The sequence below is a fragment of the Oryctolagus cuniculus genome, chromosome 12, assembly GCF_051225735.1.
Source record: "Oryctolagus cuniculus isolate XC-2025 breed Fujian yellow rabbit chromosome 12, ASM5122573v1, whole genome shotgun sequence".
In the NCBI taxonomy this organism is placed as follows: domain Eukaryota; kingdom Metazoa; phylum Chordata; class Mammalia; order Lagomorpha; family Leporidae; genus Oryctolagus; species Oryctolagus cuniculus.
In genome coordinates, this window is record NC_142878.1 from 117,955,782 (window position 1) to 117,978,244 (window position 22,463).

A 22,463-nucleotide genomic window follows, 5' to 3' on the forward strand; every position below is an offset into this window, starting at 1 on the left:
TATTCCCCTTAGTAAATCGAATAGCAGTCTAAGCTCTGCAGGTGTTAGGGGAAGGAAGGGCTTCAGCCAATTGATTTGACTGCATAGTTGCTGAAGTTCATTAAGTGAGTATTTATGCTTGACTTTTAGGTTTGGGCCCATTGGAGATATATGGGAGGAGATTTGATAATCCAAGAATTGAAAGGGAGGAAAATGTTGTACCTTTTCTGTGGCAATAGACAAACCCAGGAATTGTAAATTTCTTTTTTTTAAGATTATTTATTTATTTGACAGGTAGAGTTACAGATCGGGAGAAAGAGAGACAGAGAAAGGTCTACCTTCCATTGGTTCACCCCCCAGATGGCTGCAATGGCTGGAGCTATGCTGATCCAAAACCAGGAGCCAGGAGCTTCTTCCCAGTCTCCCATGTGGGTGCAGGGGCCCAAGCACTTGGACCATCCTCCACTGCCTTCCCGGGCCACAGCAGAGAGCTGGACTGGAAGAGGAGCAACTGGGACTAGAACCCGACGCCCATATGGGATGCTGGTGCCACAGGTGGAGGATTAACCTAGTGCATCACTGCACTGGCCCTGTAATTGTGAATTTCTTACTGTCTCAATTAGACAGGCCTTCAGAGTGGCTGCATTCTCGTAAGCAAGTAAGATATTATCCACATAATGTATGACCAAGTACTGATCTTTAAGTGTGCTGGTCGCATGAGAAATGTATCTTTGGTAAGTGGCAGGGCAATTTTTCATGCCTTGTGGGAGAAATCTTTTTGCGGGGAGCTTGAAATTGGGCTCCCATACTGTAAAGGCAAAGTAGGCCTTATCCTCCTCCACGATGGGAATGGAAAAGAAGCCATCTTTGATATCAATGGTAACTATGTGCTATCCATTAGGAATGGCCCCTGGATGGGGAATACCAGCCTGGAATGTTCTCTTCTTTTTTATGATTTTGTTGACGGCCCTCAAATCCTGTAGTAGCCTATATTTTCCCTGTTTCTTTGGTATCACAGAAATGGGAATGTTGTGAGGGCTAGTGGAGGGCTCTATGTGTCCCTTTTCCAATTGTTCTTGTACCAATTCTGTAAGGATGCCAAGTTTGGGTTGTGATATTGGCCACTGTTCTACCCAGATGCTTCCTGTTTTTCCTCATTCAGTGGGGATTGGGTGTGGCTTTTGTATGAGGTGAACAGTGGCTCATAGAATTGGGGGTGAATCTTACTTGTAGGCTCTCCATTAAAGCTCTTGGCTCATGGAGATTTGTGATCTGTAGTAAGGACAGTTTGCATTTGTGAGAGTACATCTCTCCCCCATAAGGTCATGGAAACATCAGCAATTAGTGGAAAGATGGTTCCTGTATCTCTGCTGTCATCTCGCCACATTATAGGCATGATGACATGATCAGCCAATTTTAATCCTCCAACACCTTGGAGGTCAGGCCTGGGTGCTGTCTTCCAATGTTGCATTTTTCTTACGTCCCTAGCTTTTAAGATAGTGGCATCTGCCCCCATATCAATTAAACCCACAAAGGCAATGTCATCTAAGTATAGGGTCCATTTTGGCCTCAGATTGAAGATATTGACCAGTTAATGGTCAATATCTTACTTGCTGGGCTGAGGGCCACCCCGCTGGGAGTGTTTAAAGGCTTGGTCTTGGAATCTTTTGCCCAATGAAAGCCTTTTTTACATCTGGGACACAGTGTTTTGGGTTTGCCCCATCTGTCAGTGTTTGGGCAGTTTTGCCGTAGGTGTCCTGTTTCCCGACATCCCCAATAAACTGGAGGGTCATTAGACTTCCTTGTGTTCAGTTTGTTAATGGCTGCAGTTAGGGCTTGTATGGCTTGTATGGGTGTATCAGCAGGGTTTACCTCCTTTGTAGCTACTATCCATTTAGAAAGGTCTTCCTTACAGACTGGGGCAATTACAGCTTTTGCCTCTAGTAGCGCCTTCCCAAGCTAATTGTTTGACCAGATTTTCTTGATTGGGGCCAAGCAGTAATCTTTTCTCTACTGCTTCCAAGACTCTGGAAAGGAAATCGGGGAACCATTCACCTGGGCCTTGAACTAAGTTTCTAAAGAGCTGACTCTATTTAGGAGGATTTATATTTTTTAAGGCTCTAAGTGCCAAATCTCTGACCTGATCAAAATAGGCAACTAATTCAATGAGGGTCTGTTCATGAGAATATATGTAGGTGCCATGGCCTCTAAGCATATCAAAAGTTACTGCAATTCCACAGGCAGCACTATTCCTCACCACAGTTTCATCCTCTTCCTCATAGGAGGCTTTCGACTGTAAGAACAGTGGTCTTGACAGATATGCTTTGAGCAGTGTAACCCAGTCAAAATGAGTTTGAAGATTCACTGCCCATTGTGTGAGCACCTGTTCAAAGTAGGGAGAGTCAGGGCCTGACTCTTTTTTTTTTTAACTTTTATTTAATGAATATAGATTTCCAAAGTACAGTTTATGGATTACAATGGCTTCCCCCCCATAACGTCCCTCCAACCCACAACCCTCCCCTTTCCCACTCCCTCTCCCCTTCCATTCACATTAAGATTCATTTTTGATTCTCTTTATATACAGATCAGTTTAGCATACGTTAAGTAAAGATTTCAACAGTTTGCTCCCACACAGAAACATAAAGTGAAAAATACTGTTTGAGTACTAGTTATAGCATTCAATCTCAATGTACAGCACACTAAGGACAAAGATCCTACATGAGGAGTAAGTGCACAGTGACTGCTTTTGTTGACTTAACAAATTGACACTCTTGTTTATGGCCTCAGTAATCACCCTAGGCTCTTGTCATGAGCTGCCAAGGCTATGGAAGCCTTTTGAGTTCACTGACTCTGATCATTTTTAGACAAGGCCATGGTCAAAGTGGAAGTTCTCTCCTCCCTTCAGAGAAAGGTACCTCCTTCTTTGATGACCCATTCTTTCCACTGGGATCTCACTTGCGGAGATCTTTCATTTAGGTTTTTTTTCCCCAGAGTGTCTTGGCTTTCCATGCCTGAAATACTCTCATGGGCATTTCAGCCAGATCCGCATGCCTTAAGGGCTGATTCTGAGGCCAGAGTGCTGTTAGGACATTTAGGGCCTGACTCTTGAGAAGCCTTTTTTAGCATAGTAAGGTCATTTTAAAAAAATTTTTATTTATTTATTTATTGACAGGCAGATTTAGACAGTGAGAGAGAGACAGAGAGAAAGGTCTTCCTTCTGTTGGTTCACCCAGCCAAATGGCCACTACAGCCAGTGTGCTGCACCGATCTGAAGCCAGGAGCCAGGTACTTCCCCCTGGTCTCCCATGTGGGTGCAGGGCCCAAGCACTTGGGCCATCATCCACTGCCTTCCTGGGCAACATCAGAGAGCTGGACTGGAAGAGGAGCAACTGGGAGAGAACTGGCACCACAACTGGGACTAGAACCCAGAGTGCCAGCACTGCAGGTGGAGGATTAGCCAAGTGAGCCACAGTGCTGGCCAAGATCATTTATTTTTTAGCATAATAAGGTCATCCAGTCCCGAATTCTGTGTCCTCTCCTGCATTAACGGCAAACATATGGGTGGGGCTGCCCTGAGAGCCTGAGGTGCCTGAGGACTGCCACAAGTGTGGGGGTCCTCACTGGGTGTGGATGGGATGACCTTGCATGGGTTATTGCCTCAAGGTTGTCTAAGTTCATTCCATGAGTATTTGGGGGTGGCTGACTAGGCATTGTTGCGTTGTCTGCTGTCATGTCATTTTCACTGTGGGAGTTCTCTCTCCCTAAGTCATCAACTGTTGTCTATGAGGCAGAGGCCTGGAGTGACAGGCTCTTTTTACTCACAGATTCATTGTGTTTGGTAATATGTGTGTGCTTCTGAGAGGGGGTATCTTTCCCATGTTTGAACACTTAAGAGCAGTGTGCCACACCAACTCTAGCCAAAGGAAAGACATGCACAGCACTGCTGCCATAACAAAACAAATTCCTAAGGCCGGCACCATGGCTCAATAGGCTAATCCTCCGCCTTGTGGTGCCGGCACACCGGGTTCTAGTCCCATTCAGGGCTCCGGATTCTGTCCCGGTTGCCCCTCTTCCAGGCCAGCTCTCTGCTGTGGCCTGGGAGTGCAGTGGAGGATGGCCTAAGTGCTTGGGCCCTGCACCCCATGGGAGACCAGGAGAAGCACCTGGCTCCTGGCTTCAGATCAGCAGTGTGCCGGCCGCAGTGTGCTGGCTGTGGCAGCCATTGGAGGGTGAACTAATGGCAAAAGGAAGACCTTTCTCGCTATCTCTCTCTCTCACTGTCCACTCTGCCTGTCAAAAAAAAAAAAAAAAATTCCTAGTACCTCAGCGGCTGATGGCATTCTGCAGGGGTTCCCTATCTTAGACGGATAGACAGTGGTGTATCAGATTGTACATATGTCCTGTGCTTAGTGGGGGACTTCCTTGATTCATTAGGTCAAGGCCGTATGCCCACACGGTGTCTCCAGAGTGTCACCTCTGTCAAGTGTGGGAAGATGACTTGGTTCTGAATTCTGGGATGATCAGCCCCTTATGTGAATTTAACGGGCAACCTGAAAGTAAAAGGAGGAGCTGAGAAGCAGTGTTATGCTACTGGGTGATGTGTGCCTACCTGGGGCACTTAGACAGAGGACAAAGAGAAGGAAAGGGGCATAGGAGGGGGTTCTGTGCTCACCCTTACAGAACCAAATAGCCCACAAAACACCGAGGGGCCTACTTGCCGAAATCAAGGGGGGGACCTCATCGAGTTTGATAGGCTATTTTTTCTCTCTCAGTCACGTTGGGAACCAGATTTTGAGGTTGATGCATTCTGAGAGGAGGAGTGTTGTGAGAGCAGGAGGCATGGAGCCACCACACAGATCCCGGGAGTCAGCCTGAGGCAAGCAGCCCACAGACTTATTTATTTCAGTTGGTACAGCAGCTTAAATAGCCAAGGCAGCCAATCTGGTCAAGGGGCTGTCTATGCCCTAACCAATAACAGCCTGTTGCCAGGCAGTTTCTGAAGCCATCCAATCACAGCCTGTTGCCAGGCAGTTTCCATTGCCAGCAGCCATCTTGGCATGGCCTTCTCATTGCACCACAAAAGTCCACCAAATTTTTGAACTCAGAATATTAAAATGTGAATGTAACATAAATAGGAAAATGTCTCATGAACTAAACAGGGTGAATCAATATTTTACAAATGAAAAGAGCCAACAAACCATTTCTACAAACAAAATTTCAGTCCCAGATTTATGGAACAGCCCAAACTTTTTTTTTTTTTTTTTTTTTTTTTGACAGGCAGAGTGGACAGTGAGATAACTTTTAAGGAAGAAAAAAATTCCAAAATTTTGCAGATTTATCCAAAGTGGAACTGAACAGGAAATAGTTTTGGTATGAATCAGCATTACATTGATGACAAAGTCAGACAAGGACATGAAATAAAAATGAACTTAAGGACCATCTCTATATAAGAGATACAAATATATAAGAGATAACAAATATATGAGATAATAAAGTATTATTATACTAAATTACATATTGTGACTGAACCCCTATAATGTAAAGGCAGGACGCATTATCTCATTTCTTTCCCTAGACCAAGGTCCTTGCTTGTCCTTTACCAAAAGAAATTCACTGAATTGAAGAAGTGATACAGCTGTACTGACAAATCATCAGGCTCGTGTGATATGGGATAAGGTAGCTAAGTGAGCTGCAGGTCAAAAGCCATAAAGCCCTGCCCCCATGTAATTCTACAATATTTGTCAGAACACCTCCTTTCCCAGGAAACCTTCTTTTCATCTGGGACCTAAGGGAAAGTCATGTAAATATGTATATTGAGCTCCACTTGGAATTTTATGGAGCTGCCATAAACCTCACAAGTGACCACATTATCTCATAAAAGGAGGTGCTGGGAGGTGCTTATGCTGTCTTCCATTGGAGATCAAGACTAATGGAGGTGCTGAGGTGCCATCTCTATATTTCCTTTCCTCTATGCATTCTCTGACCAACTCTACTCTTCAATTATGCCCACTCATGTTTGTGCTTGCTTTCTTACCTTTTAAATAAACTTTATTACCTCATTCGTCACCTATGTGCCTGCACCTAGAATGCTTTTAATGTAAAAGGCAAAGGATATGATTAAAATTAAATGCCATTCTCCCACAGTACAAGGAGGCACTTGCTTCTGCAGTAGATCAAATCCTGCTGGTCAATATTCCCTGGATGGGTTTGTTTAGGGGGATTCCAGATTCAGCATGGAAATTCCAGGTCTGGGCAAAAGATAACCACCACTTATATGTAGTCCCCCAGACTAACTGAAGCCCACTGGGCCATTGAAAAAAAAAATTCCCTAAAGTGCACCATGCCACCAATCAAAGGAAGGTCATGAGTACCACTGAAACACCAGGGCCTTGCACACAAGATAAACCTCCACCTGTCAGCACTAGCTTTCATTTATAAAAACCTTCAACCCTTACTCCTTGGGGAGTCTAGGAATTATGCAATAGCTGCATGGATTCTTGCTCTGTCTTTGAAATAAACACCTTTTTCCTTCTACATTGATGTCAGTAATTGGCTTTCTGCATGTTGGATAAGTAGGCCATGTTTGGGGTTCTAAAACAACACTTCCAACAAGTTTGGGGGGTTCTGCAAAAATATGAAATGATAATAAATTAATAATGAACAGAATATACTAAAATGTTCAAAGGGGGTTAACAGTCTGGAACAAATAGAGTAAACATTCACATGGGTGAAAAATACAAGAGAATAATGTGATCATTTAGAGTAAATGTTAAAAAACATGTAATAAAATTCATCATTGGGCCATAAACACACAACAACTAATAGAATATTAAAATAGCAACTTCCACATTCCAACTAAGATTGTATAAAATGAACCTATGACAGCATAATTACTACAGAACATTGCAAGCTTTTTTCCTGGGAACAGATCTAGACAAGTCTATCTTTTCTCATTGTTTCTCTCCAACTTCATCTTGGAAGTATAATCAGGTAAATAAAACAACAAAAAAGGAAATATTAGGTAGAAATTTTTGATAAACTTTTAAGCAACAAAATTGTTAATATATTGGATGATACTATTGTATACAGAGAAAATACAACATAATCCCTAGATAAATAAAACTGATAAGAGAATAAGCTTACTAGGTATAAAATAAATACATAAAAATCAACTGGGTTACTATGTACCAGCAAGAAACAAATAGAAAACATTTTAAAGGACAAAACACAGACTAGAAATCAAATGCTTATAAGAGAAATGAAACAAAAAACTAACCTACATAATATTTTTAGTCTTAAAATCAATATAAAAAATTGTCAAACAACCTAATAAAATAAACTGTAAATACAAAGAAAAAGAAAGGCCCACAGTCCAGCCAACATTTTGTAAATTGTAGCTCATGTGAAGCAGGTTACTGCAAGCGCAGGATCATGAGATCTCAGTAGGATTGTGATCACTGGAGGGAGGGAGGGAGAGGGGGGATCCAAGGAGGTGGGACCATCGAGAGGGGAAAGTGCCTCCTACCGCCAGAAGAGTTGCCATCTGAGAGAAGCAGGCAGCTTAAGTCCAAGCTTCTCCCCTCTCCAGGAACAGCCTCAAGGAACCTTAACGGGATTCTGATTGGCTACACCTTTTCTGACGTCGTGCATTCTTGCCGGTTGGGCAAATTGTTCAATCAAGGCGCCCAGGGGCATCATTGGGGAACCACGTGCGATATTATTTTTTTGGCACCGCTGTACTCAACTCCCCGGATCTGCTCCTGAGAGAGGCCTTAGCTGGCTCCGTCGCTCTGCAAATTTCGGTCATCACAAGATCCCTCAAGAGGGCGCCTGGATATCACGGAAGCAAGGAAATGGTGAGTGTGTTGGGCCAGTTTGCTCGAATTGAGCAGGTAGCTGGGCCCCTCAGCATTCTGTCCTGTTCCTGCACACAGAAACTTCTGGTCAGCGCTGGAGGCCCTCTGGATAGGCGCACGTCTCCCTAAATAGTGTGGTAGGATGAGAGGTCCTCAGAGGGAGTATGTCTGCAGATATGCTATTCACTGGGGGGATCTGCTGTTATCTGTAGGATCCTTAAACCTTCCTCTCATACCAGGGGTGATCTGGTCCCCCTGAGTTGGGAAACAAGATTTCTAGTCCATGACCCTGACCTCTCAGCATGGCTCTTCCTCGGGATCTTAATCTGTATTCTCTTGTTAATAACACAGTATCAGACTGGGTAAGTTACAAAGAAATGGTTTTATTTGGCTCAAGGACTTGGTCCCAGGTTTTAGGGGTAACATCTGGTGCTGGCCTTCTTATTGGCAAAGGCCTAGCACAAGAACCATGTGGACCAATAAAGCTGAGTATAGGAGAGGCTAATGTAAAGTGACTGCTGAAACAGACCCCTGGAGGTAAACCTGCAACCCATTAATCACATGAAAGAATTGATCCTAATCACCTCCTCTAAGGTTCCACATGATCTCATCTCTTACTATGATAATTTGGATTAAATTTCCCCATAGGTTTCAAAGGGGACAAACCAGTATCTGTGGAAATAAATCTTAAATATCTGCATTCAGCCCCACATTGTCAAATGGCACCTTCCCCTCTGAAGTTCCCAACACTATTAAATATTTTCTGCCATGATACCTTTCATTCAGCTTCAGTATTTCAGCATTTTTCCAAAGAACAAGCAGCATTTTTCCACAGGAATAAAAAATGGTTTGTTTTCTATTTGTGAAGATTTCACATAAGAAGAAAGTGGAGAAAACCTATTTATCATTCTCATGTAAAAACTCTGCTTTGGTGGATGTTTAGAGCAGTGTTGCATCCATTCTTCAGCTAAAATAGAATATTACAAAAACAAGTGACAGTCACACGTGAATTTAATTGAAAAGGAGAGGCAAGGCATCTGATTGGGACCATCACTCCTTACCAGAGTGCAGTCCCAACAGCGAGTTACACAGTTTTTTACAGTATTCTTCCACTAAGGCTCACAATTTCAAACCCCTGGTATGCAGTGAACAATAAAAAAAAATGCAGAATATGCTTGTAAGATAACAGTTAGCAATAACAAACCCAGGAACAATAACAACTCTAAAATATGGTTGCAAGATAACAGTGCAGGACATATTTCTCTCAACTTATTTCCTTGGAATTTTGGCCCACTTAGTTTTACAAGATACACCTTTAGCCATTAGCAAGCAAAGCTAATATGTACAGAAGCAAGAGATCTGCAATCATATCTTAGCCACACTCACTCCATTTTGATTTTGACTCTACAGCAGGTGTTAAGATGTCACTTCAGATGTCCATATCCCATATCAGAGTATCAGCCTTCTTCCAATCCACTTTGCTGCGATTACACACTCTTTTTTTTTTTTTTTTTTTTTGACAGGCAGAGTGGACAGTGAGAGAGAGACAGGTCTTCCTTTGCCTTTGGTTCACTCTCCAATGGCCGCCACAGCCAGTGCGCTGCGGCCGGCGCACTGCACTGATCCAATGGCAGGAGCCAGGTACTTATTCTGGTCTCCCATGGGGTGCAGGGCCCAAGGACTTGGGCCATCCTCCACTGCACTCCCAGGCCACAGCAGAGAGCTGGCCTGGAAGAGGGGCAACCGGGACAGAATCCGGCACCCCGACCGGGACTAGAACCAGGTGTGCTGGTGCCACAAGGCGGAGGATTAGCCTAGTGAGCCATGGCGCCGGCCAATTACACACTCTTGTAAGCAGTGGATGATGGCCTAAGTGCTTGGGTCTCTATCACCCATATGGGAGACCCAAATTCAGTTTCTGGCTTCTGGCTTCAGCCTGGTCCATCCCTTCAGTCTGGTCATCGTTGTTGCATGCATTTGAGAAGTGAATCGATGAAGGAGGGAAAAAAATCTTTCTTTTTTCTGTCTATTTCTCTGCATTTCAAATGAGTAAAATAATTTTAAAAAATATTTGCACATGTCCTTTTAGCTACCATAAATGCAGATATCTCATCATGAATGTCATTGGCTTGTTCCCTTGGAAAGTTTACAAGGTGGTGTCTCATCAATGCTCCCTTCACTCTTTTCCTTGTCCTAAGTTTCAAAACTGTGTGAGTGGTGATCTAAGATGCTCCCAGTGGCTCAGTCCCTAGGGCTGTGCAGTTTAACCCTAGCTCATTCTTTCTGGAAGAAAGCAAGGTAGTAGCTTATGCCCTAAGCCTGAGAATTAGTTGTAGTATATCCTTGATCTGAAGAGCTAACCCATAGGGACATTAAGATTCTCCTCTCACAAGAACATTCTCATTCCTGGGAGACATGTTAGTATGTGCTCATTCAGTCATATATCTTCCATCCACTGGTTCACTCCCCAAATGGCCAGCAACTGCCATAGCTGGGCTAATCTGAAGTCATGAGCCTGGAGTTCATTGAGGTCTCATGGTGGGACAGGGGCATAAGGACTTGACATCCTCTGCTGTTTACTCAGGTTCATGACTAGGGAGCTGGATTGGAAGTGGAGCAGCCAGGACCTTCTCTCTCTCTCTCTCTGACTCTGCAACTCTGCCTTTCAAATAAATAATCTTTAAAAAAATCATGAAGAGCTACTACAAATAGCTATACATCAATAAATTGGAAAATCCTAGAAGAAATGGAATGTTTTATGGACACATACAATCTGCCAAAATTGACTCCCAAAGACATAGAAAACCTAAATAGGCCAATAACCAAGATGGAGATTGAATCAGTAATAAAGACCTTTTAACAAGGAAAAGCCCGGAACCAAATGGCTTCACTGCTGATTTAAAAAAAATTATTTAAGGTATACAAATTTCATGTATTTCATATATATTGACTTAGGAACATATTGGTACTTTTCATCCCACCCTCCCTCCTCCTCTCTCTCCTTTTGCAGTCTTAATTTTTATAAAGATCTATTTTCATTTTACTTTATACTCATAAGATTAACCCTACACTAAGTAAAGAGTTCAACAAATAGTGAATGGTACTGATCTTAAAAGTTCTTTCTCAGTCATGACATTGTGCATATAAAGGCTATAGATTTTTCTCTTTACTTAATGTATACTAAGCTGATCTTCTGTATATTAAGAGAATCGAAAATGAATCTTGATGTGAATGGAAGGGGAGAGGGAGTGGGAAAGGGGAGGGTTGCGGGTGTGAGGGACGTTATGGGGGGGAAGCCATTGTAATCCATAAGTCGTACTTTGGAAATTTATATTCATTAAATAAAAGTTAAAAAAAAATTAAAAAAAAGGCTATAGATTTTTCTGTTGATTTTATATCCTGCCACTTTACCAAACTCTTTTATGAGTTCCAGTAGTCTCTCAGTGGAGTCTTTTGCATCTCCTATATATAGGATCATGTAATCTGCAAATAAGAATAGTTTTACTTCCTCTTTTCTGATCTGTATCTCTGTGATTTCTTTGGCTTGCCTAAGGTTTTAGCTAGAGCTAAACCTTCAGGACTAGATTAAATAACAATGGTGAGAGTGGGCATTCTTGTCTGGTTCCAGATCTTAGTAGGAATTCTGCCAGCTTTTACCTTTTCAATAGGATACTGGCCATGGGTTTGTCATATATTGCCTTGATTGTGTTGAGGAATGTCCCTTCTACATCCATTTTGCTTAGGGTTTTCATCATGAAAGAATATTGTATTTTATCAAATGCTCTTTCTGCATCTATTGAGATAATCATATGATTTTTCTTCTTCAGTTTTCTAATGTGGTGTATCACATTAATTGATTTGTGAATGTTGAATCATCACTGAATACTGGGATAAATCCCACTTGGTCATGATGAATGATTTTTCTGATGTTTTGTTGGATTCAATCAGCTATTTTGTTGAGGATTTTTGTGTCTTATGTTCATTAGGGATATTGATCTATAGTTCTCTTTCTGTTGCATCTTTTCCAGGTTTAGGCATTAAGATGATGTATGCTTCATAGAAGGAGTTTGGGATGATTCACTCCTATTTGTTGGAATTAGTTCTTTTTAAAATATCTGCTAGAATTCAGCAGTGAAGTTGTCTGGTCCTAGGCTTTTCTTTGTTGGGAGCGTCTTTATTACTTATTCAATTTCCATCTTGGTTATTGGTCTATTTAGGTTTTCTATATTTTCATGACTCAACTTTGGTAAATTGTATGTTTCTAGGAATCTATCTATTTCTTCTAAGTTACCTGGTTTCTGATGATTCTTTTTATTTCTATGATATCTGCTGTTATATTTCCTTTTCCATCTCTGATTTTATTGATTTGGGTCTCTTTCTTCTTCTTCTTCTTTTTTTTTGGTTAGTTGCGCCAATGGTGTATCATTTTTTTATCTTTTTAAAAAACCATCTTTTTATTTCACTTTTTTTTGTATTTTTTGTTTCAATTTTGTTTCTTTTCTAATTTTAATTATTTCTTTCCTCCTACTTGTTTTGGGTTTGGTTTGTTGTTGATATTCTAGGTCCTTGAGATGCATGGATAGCTCATTTATTTGGTACCTTTTCAGTTCCTGGTGGCACCAATTGCTATGAACTTCCCTCTTAACACTGCTTTTGCTGTATCCCACAGGTTTTGATATGATGTATTATCACCTTCATTTGTTTGCAGAAATTTTTTGATTTCTTCAATGACCCACTGTTCATTCAAGAGCTTGTGGTTCAGTCTCCATGTGTTTATATATGTTCTAGAGATTCTTGAGTTGTTGATTTCTAGTTTTATTCCATTGTGGTCAGAGAAGATGCATGGAATAATTTTTTTTTTTTAATTTGCTGAGACTTGCTTTGTGGCCTAGCATATTATCTATCCTAAAGAAAGTTCCATGCACTGATGAGAAGAATATGTATTCTATAGTGTCAATTAACTTTATTGTTCCCTGCTAATTTTCTGTCTGGATTATATGTCCATTGCTGAAAGTGCGGTATTGAAATCTCCCATTACTATTGTATTGAAGTCTGTCTACCTTTAGGTCTATTAACATCTTTTAAGTAGCCAGGTGCCCTGTAATGGATGTATATACATTTATTGTGGTCACATCTTCTTCTTGGTTTGATCCCTTAATTATTACATAGTGCCTTTCTTAATCTCTTTTAACAGTTTTTATGTTGAAGTCTATTGTCTCTGATTTTAGGATGGCAACACAAGCTGTTTTAGGTTTCTATTACCGTCGATTATCTTTTTCCATCATTTCAGTTTCAATCTGCTTGTATCTTTGTTCATGAGATGTTTTTCTTATTAAGTAGAAAATAGATGGCTCTTGTTGTCGCGTCCCTCGACCAGCAAGGAAGACACGACCCGAACTCTTCTTCAAGCAGTTTATTCAGGAACCTTGAACAAGCTTCTTCTTCCACCTCCTTCCCTCTCCCATCCCTCTTATAGCCATCAGCACACCAATCAAAAGCAGCCAAGTGGCAAGGATTGATAGGTACAGCAATGCAGAAGCCAGAAGGGAGCTCAGCCATCTCCTTATTAAGAGTTGTTTGTTTTTCGCCAGTCCTTCCGGGAGAAAGGAGCCGGCGCCATCTTTAGGGCGCGGTGCAATGGCTCCCCACAGTTCCCCCTTTTTGTTTTAGAACCAGGCATCTAAGGATTACAGGAGAAGGTAGGGGTCTGTCCCCCACTGCCAGGCATCCACCTGGAACAGCATCCTTTTTGCGGGGGTGGGATCTGGGATGCCAACCCACATGCAGACAGACTTGCCTTCCAGAGAACGTAATGGCTCGTTCTCTCTGCAGTGCTTTGCCTCGCACCCTGCACCCATGCCTAGCATTCAAGGAAGGCCAGCCATGCTTGCGGCGATTGTCCAGCCTCAAGGGCATAAAAGGCTTGAGCTATCATGGCCAATTCCCGCCAATGAGCTGTCCTCATCCTGCACAAACACCACAGGCAAAATAACACAACAAGTAACAGCAACCCCGTCAAAGCTCCAAGTCCTGCCCACTCCTTCAGGTTGGAGACGGCTGTGCAGATCCAGGATGACAATCCAGATGTGAAGGAGACATCCACACGTGTGGAGTTGATGGTGACCACGGCAAGGCGCAGTTGCTTCAAGGTGTAGTCAAATTCTGCGGACCAATTCTGCAAGAGCATCTGAGACAACTGTTTAGAGTAATTTGCTGCCTGAGTCATGTTATCGTACTGAACAGAGGTCACACACAACCCTGAAAATTTCCACTCACATCCTAGCTGAGCAAGCTGCCAGAGAGTATCCACCTGCTCCTGTACCAAATCCACATGCTTATTAACAATCATCAAGCCTCCCTTTATTTGTGCATTTAAGGATGTCTGAGTATCCAAAGCAGCAGCCATGGAGGCTGTTAAATTATTCAGGGTATTAGCAGTTTGAACTGTCCCTGTGAGCGCTATAGCAGGTGTTGTAGTGCCCACAGCTGCAATGGAAATGGCAGTTATAACGGCTGCAGTAACAATCCCAATCAGCAATGTTATCATAATGAAGATCGAGGGGCTGCTTTGTGACATTGTCTGTTTGCTGCACCAGTCGCTCAGGTAACCATCGAGAATATAGAAACATGTCCACATCCCCATATTAAAACAGGGTCAGGTCCATACCATTGAGCAGTTAGAGGGTCTTTCCACTTCACATAACTTGTTGTCTTTTGGTTTCAGGATGCCAGTGACGATCAGCTGCAGTTTTCCCTTGATTATCCAGTATTAGAAAATTTAAAATGAAAAGAGCATGTGATAGCCATTTTTGTGGGGAATATGCCATGGTCCCGTATTCCCCCTTTTTTATTTTTTGTAAATAATTTTTTAATGTGGCATGTGCTTGTTCCACAATACCTTGTCCCTGGGGATTATAAGGAATCCCGGTGATGAGAGATGTGGAAGTTAGTACAGAAGTGCTTAAAAGAGTTGCAAGTATACGCTGGGCCATTATCAGTTTTTATCTGTATAGGGGTTCCTAGAACAGCAAAGGCCTGAAGGCAATGAGAGATGTTTGGCAGCCTCGCCGCATTGTGGGGTGGCAAAAACAAAACCTGAACATGTATCTAAAGAAACATGTATGTATTTTGGTTTACCAAATTCAGAAAAAGTGGGTAACATCCATCTGCCAAAGCTGATTAGGCATAAAACCTCTAGGATTTACACCATAATAAGGGACCGGGAGAAATGTGACACAGGAAGGGCAGGATTTTACAATTTGCCTTGCCTGTTCCCGGGTGATTCCATATCTTAATCATAAGGTTTGGACATTGAGGTGATGCAAATCATGACCATGGGATGTTTCTTAGACTTTGTCAGTCCCTCTTTAAAGGATCTGGCTTCTGAGCCAGAGACTGGAGCAGCTAGAAAGAAACACGTTTATAACTGAAGTTTAGCATCATTTCACATCTTGGCACCACTTTTAATCTAAACAGCCCGATTGGTTATTATCTCTGCAAGATGAGAGATATATCTTTTGACATCTCCAGGGGCCCTCTGGAGATACCAAAAGTCCAGAGAATTTAGAACTTTGATTTTCAGAAAGTCTGTTAAAGGTGCCAAGAGAACTTAGAGTATCTGGTAAAAATAGAATTCCTTAACATTTAGTAAGGGCGATTTTAACACTTTTAGACCAGATCTGATCATAATAATATTTAACATAACTTTTTAAGACTTAATACTTTTTATCAATCATAACTTAACAGACAGTAGTGTTAAAAAGAGACGTTACAGTTTTTGCAACAACAGATTTTAAGATTTACAATTGAGATCATTTCCAGATAATTACTAACATTAGTACACATTTTAAAAAATCCCATTGTTATAACAGAAGATCAGACTTCAACTTTAGGTTAGTGTAATTTTGGCATTAACATTTAACTTATAGAAAACTCTGTAAACAATGTTTTAAAATCGTAAACTTTTTACAACTTTTCATGACTTGCTCACACCTTCTGAAACTTTATACCTGTAGTTACTTTTACAGTCTTGAATTATCATGTATGGACAACCTATGAGAATGCATGCTGGCAAACTTAAAAGTCTCTCTTATCAAATTTAAGATGTTAAAAGTACACATAATACATTTTCCATATTTTACTTAGCACCGATGCCTGGATAACTTAAAACACTGAGCTATTAATGAATACCACACCATTATCTGAATTAAAAGTCAAAATTACATTTCCATGCTTTTAAGTAACATAAGGATAACACCACTTGGGCAGCAACAGTCACTAGTGCATATTTACAACTTTGAAAAGATCTTCATCCTTAAGAGAAACAAGTTTAAAGCATATCAAAGACATGTAAATGTAAAACTGAGCAAGTGAACCAAAGGGCGTTTGCATTAACCCAATTTTCTGAACCAATCTGTATTGGCTTACTTGAGTTAACAACATAAAGGCTTGTATACACAGAATTTACTCTCATTTTTATAAGACTACTCTAGCTGAAAAGCAAAAACATGAATACAACATAGATTTGACATCATTTACTACATTTAAATACACTTTGTATAATTTGAATTGACTCAAACAGCTGTTACTTTAACAAATTTAGAGTCCCATCCTTTGAGAGTTCCAGGGATCCAACTGGAAGCCCCAAAGTTGAAAGACTCGGTTTAAAATTTAAACTATCAGAGAGTCAAACCATTTTAGTCAAAAATTAGTACGTTTAACCAAGGCTGTGGACTAGATCTAATCAGAGTTAGGTAATCACTCAAACATTAAAGATATAAGGTAAACAGCTTCATGGTGCAGTTTTTCCAATCAAGACTCATACTGGCAATAGAAAAATGCGAAACCTTCAAGACACATGAAAACTCTCATTAGATAAGTTAGCTACAGCAGCACAGAAAAGAATTGATTATCAGCGTATGAGCCCATTGCTTAAGTTTTTATTAACTGTAAAGAGAAAAACCCATCAAGTTGGAAAGGGTTATCGAATTAAGACTTTTCTCTAGGTCAAGATACCTGTGGAATTTTTCCTCTCTCTTTCTCCTGGCCTGTCGCGTCCCCCTTTTTGTTTTAAAAGATATTCTTTCAGTGTGCGGTGTGCTCACTCAATTATGCCCTGGCCCTGAGGATTGTACGGCAATCCATGGACAAGTTGAACCTCCATTTTTTGGCAAAAGGTGGTAAAGGTTTGAGATGTATAGGCTGGGCCATTATTAGTTTTTAGCACCTGGGGTCTCCCCCAGGTGGCCCATGCATCCAGACAATGAGCAATCACCTGACGTTAGGGATGCAATTGGGCTAGAAGGTTTAATCGGTCCTGCGGTTTCCAATATCTTTAATGCGTTCACCACATATAAGGAATCTGACAACAAGTTAAAGGCAAAAGAGCACTGCTTAAGGACTTCAATAACTATTTTTAATTCCACAACTTGAGGTGAGCCTGGCTGAAACTGATGAAATACCGGGTCATTACCCTCTACCATATAAACCCCACAGCCTGTTTTTGACCCATCCGTAAATATATTTGGAGCACCTGGTAATGGCTCAGCAGCTGTAATTTTTGGAAATCCTCATTTGCTGATTCAATTCCCGTACTTGCTTTATACCAGACTCTTTGTTATCGCCACACTCTTCAGACTCACTGCTGCTTTCTGAGCTACTTTCTGCACTAGTACTACTTACTAAGGAGGGGCTGCACAACTCGGAAAGATCGGGGTACAGTTTTTTTCCTAGTTCTTTTCTGACTCTCCTTCAAGGTTTTCCCTTTTTCACTGGCAGCTCTCTCGGAGCGCTCTTCCTGAAGCTCCTCCAAGGCAGCTTGACCGCTCAGAATAGCTTCACTATACCGCTCATCCTCGAGGCATGCTCGCACTAACTTCCATATTGGTCTCACTCCCCTTTCGAGATTACCCTGTTCGAATGCAAAATCCAAATCCCTGCCTAGTTTGTCCCATGAAGGGATAGTAAGGCTTCCCAAAACCCCATACCAGGGTGCAATGGTATCACAGTTACGTAAAAACCTATGCAATGTACTAGGCTTAAGTTTCAAACCGTTTTCTCAAAGCAGCACATTCAGCGCCAGAAAAATTGGATGGGACTGTGAATTACCCATCGTCAAAAATTGTACTCTTTCCCTGGCCACGGGTCAGAGCTCCTTCTGCTTTTGTCGCAGAACTTCCTCTGCTTTAATCGCAGAGCTATCCTCCCGCTATTGTCGCAGGACTGCCCGCTCTTATCGCGGATCCCCACCTTATTTTCCTGGGGGATTTACCAGCGCTGCCCTGACTGCAGGAAGTTCTGAGTTCGCGTTTGAGATGGTTCCCCATATGGGCCACCAGTTGTCGCGTCCCTCGACCAGCAAGGAAGACACGACCCGAACTCTTCTTCAAGCAGTTTATTCAGGAACCTTGAACAAGCTTCTTCTTCCGCCTCCTTTCCTCTCCCATCCCTCTTATAGCCATCAGCACACCAATCAAAAGCAGCCAAGTGGCAAGGATTGATAGGTACAGCAATGCAGAAGCCAGAAGGGAGCTCAGCCATCTCCTTATTAAGAGTTGTTTGTTTCTCGCCAGTCCTTCCGGGAGAAAGGAGCCGGAGCCATCTTTAGGGCGCGGTGCAATGGCTCCCCACATCTTGTTTTACAGTCATTCAGCCAGTTTGTATATTTTAACTGAAGAATTGAGGCTATTTACATTCAAAGTGACTATTGGTAAATGATAACTTGGTTCTGCCATTTTCCAAAAATATTCCTGTTGTTGACTTTGGATTTCTTTTGTACTTTTCCTGGTGGGTTTTCTGCCTTCTCATTCTTTCATAATGCTGGCTATCTTTCTGTGTTTCTGTGTGTAGCATATCCTTAAGCATCTTTGGTAGGCTGGACAAGTGTTGCCAAATTCTTGCAGTTTCTGTTTGTTATGGAAGATCTTCATTTCACCTTCATTCATAAATGCGAACTTTTCAGGGTATAATATTCTGGGTTGACAGTTTTTTCTTTTAAGATTTGGACTCTATCTCACCATTCCCTTTTAACCTGTAGGGTTTCTGATGAGAAGTCAGCTGTGAGTCTAATTGGCGAGCCTCTCAGAGTAATCTGATGTTTCTCTTGTGCACATTTTAGAATCTTTTCTTTATGTTTCACTGTAGAAAGTTTGACTACAATGTGTGGTAGTGAAGATCTTTTCTGGTCCTGTCTGTTAAGAGTTCTGTGTGCTTCCTCTATTTGAACATCCCTTTCTTTCTCCAAATTGGGGAAGTTTTCTATAATTATTTCACTAAATAGGTTTTCTATTCCCTTCTCTCTTTCCACTCATTCAGGAACTCCTAAGATGCACATGTTGAGTCATTTGAGAGTATCTCATAAATCTCCAACACTGTTTTTATGTTTTCTAATTTCTTTTTGTTTTATTTATTTATTTATTTATTTCCTGATTGTAAGATTTCTGAAAGTTTGTCTTCTAGTTCAGATATTCTTTCTTCTGCCTCATCAAGTCTGCTGTTAAGGCTTTCCACCACTTTTTTATTTGATCCATTGAAATTTTCATTTCTAAAATTTCATTTTGATTTCTCTTTAAGTTCTCAATTTCTTAGGAAAAAATTTTCATTCATGTCATGTATCATTTTCTTTTGTGGATTTGCTTCTGATTTTTTTTTTTGAGTGACTCATCCTATGATTAATTTTCTAAATTCCATTTCTGACATTTCCTTGATCTCTACTTTAGCATTCTAATGTTGAAATGTTGTGTTCCTCTGGGAGGGTCATGGTGACTTCCTTATTCTAGTTTCTTGCATTTTGGTTTTTGTTTTTCAGCATTTGTGGAGTTGATTTTTAATTTTTCCTTTTGTTGGCTTTTGTCTTTGAGGTATGCTTCTGTGGCTTCTTGGAATGTCTGCCCTTCCAGTGACTAACAGGAAGTATATGGTGAGTGTGGCCAAGGGGCTCTGGCCAATGTTTTAGGGTGGGGCAAGTTTCCAGGGTAACTCCTAAGTTCCAGGAGCAAGAGGGAAATCAATACCCAGCTATGCTCTATGCCTTTACTTGTAGCCACCGAGTCCCCATGGTCTCAGCACTCAAGTCTCCCACAGTTGTTGAGTCCAGAGGACACTGCTGGCACAGGCACCCCTCTGTCCTTCATTGCTGTCCAGCTGCCTCCCAGCCAAGCCCTGAGTCTGTGGGGTCTGTGGGTCACGCCCACTGTTTGAAGTTCTGGATCACACACACCCTAGAGTCACTGGCTGAATGCCTGCCTGCCACTGCTGCCAGCACTAACTTCAAGTGTCCTGTCTCAGTGAGCTGTTATGTGTACACCTGCAGGCTTCTGTAGTTTTGCCCTGTTTTAAAATGGCACCTGCCCTCTCTCAGCTGGATCACAGTTTCTGTTTTGGAGTGATTCGTTGGAATTGGACAACCCTCTACACTTCCACTAGGACCACTGACAACTGCCAGCAACTACCAGCACCCTGGACTCCAGTCTGGACACACACCATATTCTCTCTCTGCTCTAACCTCATGGGTTGGTACAGTCTATCCTCCCTCCATCTCAAGAATGCTGCCAGCTCTGGCTTTCCATAGCTTTGGCTCTCTGCCCTCTCTGGCTGCATGTCAGCACTCACTATGCAGGTTCAGGCCATTTCCCCTCCTCCCATGGGGCTTCCTGGGTGTTTTTCTCTCCAATTCTCCACCAAGAGTGTACCTCCTACACTATTCTCCTCACTGTTTCTCCCTAGCCTTTGAAGCATGCCACTCCCTAATTCTCCATTTTTTTCTTCTTCTGGTCCTCCTACTGATTTGGGGTTTGGTTTGTTCTTGTTTCTCTAGATCCTTGAGATGTATTGTTTGATCATTTAATTTTTGCCTTTCTAACTTGTTGATGTAAGCACTGATTGCTATAAACTTCCCTCAACACTACTTTTTCAGTATCCCATAATTTTTGATATGTTATATTGTCATCTTCATTTGTTTTCCAGAATTTTTTGAATTCTTTTCTGATTTTTCCATGACCTACTGTTCATTTAGGAACATGTTGTTCAGCCTCCATGTGTTTGCATGTTTTCTCACATTTCTTTAGTTAGTTAATTTCCAGCTTCATTCCATTGTAGTCAGAAAAGATGCATGATATTATTTCAGGTATTTTTTGATTTATGGAGACCTGCTTTATGGCCTAGCATATGATATATCCTAGAGAAAGTTCCATTCACTGATGAAAAGAATGTGTATTCTTCAGTTTGGGGATGGCATGTTCTGTAGATAACAGATCCATTTGGTCCATGGTGTAAATTTGTTCTGTTGTTTCTTTCTTTTTTTTTTTTTTTTTTTTTTTTTTTTGCCTAGTTGATTTGTCCATTGATGAAAGTGGTGTGTTGAAGTGTCTCATTATTGTATTAGAGTCTGTGTCTCCCTTTAGGTCCATTAACATTGCTTTTAGAAACCCAGATGCACTAGTATTGGGACATGTACATTTATTGTAATCACATCTTCCTATTGAATTTATCTTTAATAATAACATAATGTTATTCTTTGCCTTTTTACAGTTTTTGTGCTACTCCTGATAATTTTTGCTTTCCATTAGCATGGAATACCTTTTTCCATCCTTTCACTTTGAGTCTGTTTGTATCATTGTTAGTCATGTGTGTTTCTTACAGGCAGCAAATAGAGGAATTTTATTTTTTTAATCCATTCAGCCAGTTTGTACCTTTTAATTGGAGAATTTAGGGCATTTTTATATGATTATTATTGATAAGTAAGGAGTTTGCCCTGCCATTTTCCCATAACTATTCCTATTGTTTGGTTTGGCATTCCTTTGTACTTTTACTAGATTTCCTGCCTTCACATGCTTTCATAATGATGACTACCTTTCTGTTTCTCTGTGTAGCACATCCTTTTAAAGCATCATTTATAAATCTGGATGAGTGGTGACAAATTCTTTCAATTTCTGTTTGTTATGAAAGGTCTTTATTTCACCTTCACTCATAAATGAGAGCTTTGCATGGTATAGTATTCTGAGTTGACAGTTTTTTTCTTATAAGACTTAGACTACAACTCTCCATTCTTTCCTAGCCTATAAGGTTTCTGATTCGAAATCAACTGTCCATCTAATTGGAGATCCTCTGAAGGCAATATGGCATTTCTCTCAGGTACATTTTAAAATCCTTTTTTTATATTTTCCTGTTGAAAGTTTGACCACCATGTGTCATGCTGAAGATCTTTTCTGGTCATGTCCATTAGGAGTTCTATGTGCTTCCTGTACTTGATTGTCCCCTTTTCTCCAAATTAAGGATTTTTTATTTATTACCTCACTGAATAGACCTTTTAATTGATTCTGTCTTTCCACACCTTTAGGAAATCCTAAAACCCATATGTTTGTTTATTAAATAGTATCACAGAGGCTGGCACCATGGGTCAATAGGCTAATCCTCTGCCTTGTGGCACCGGCACACCAGGTTCTGGTCCTGGTCGGGGCACCGGTTGCCCCTCTTCCAGGCCAGCTCTCTGCTGTGGCCCAGGAGTGCAGTGGAAGATGGCCCAAGTGCTTGGGCCCTGCACCCGCATGGGAGACCAGGAGGGGCACCTGGCTCCCAACTTCAGATCAGTGCAGCGCACCAGCTGCAGCGGCCATTGGAGGGTGGACCAAC

At 41.4% G+C, this 22,463-nt stretch overlaps 1 long non-coding RNA gene across 1 annotated transcript in view; it reads left to right on the forward strand.

Moving 5' to 3' along the window:
* The first annotated feature begins 7,451 nt into the window (after positions 1 to 7,451).
* LOC149123274 (uncharacterized) overlaps positions 7,452 to 22,463 on the forward strand; it is a 33,058-nt gene continuing 18,046 nt past the window's right edge. Inside the window, exons 1-3 of the long non-coding RNA XR_016217717.1 lie at positions 7,452 to 7,835; positions 19,694 to 19,752; positions 21,889 to 21,965. This is a non-coding gene — a long non-coding RNA (uncharacterized LOC149123274). The remainder of the gene's footprint in view (positions 7,836 to 19,693; positions 19,753 to 21,888; positions 21,966 to 22,463) is intronic.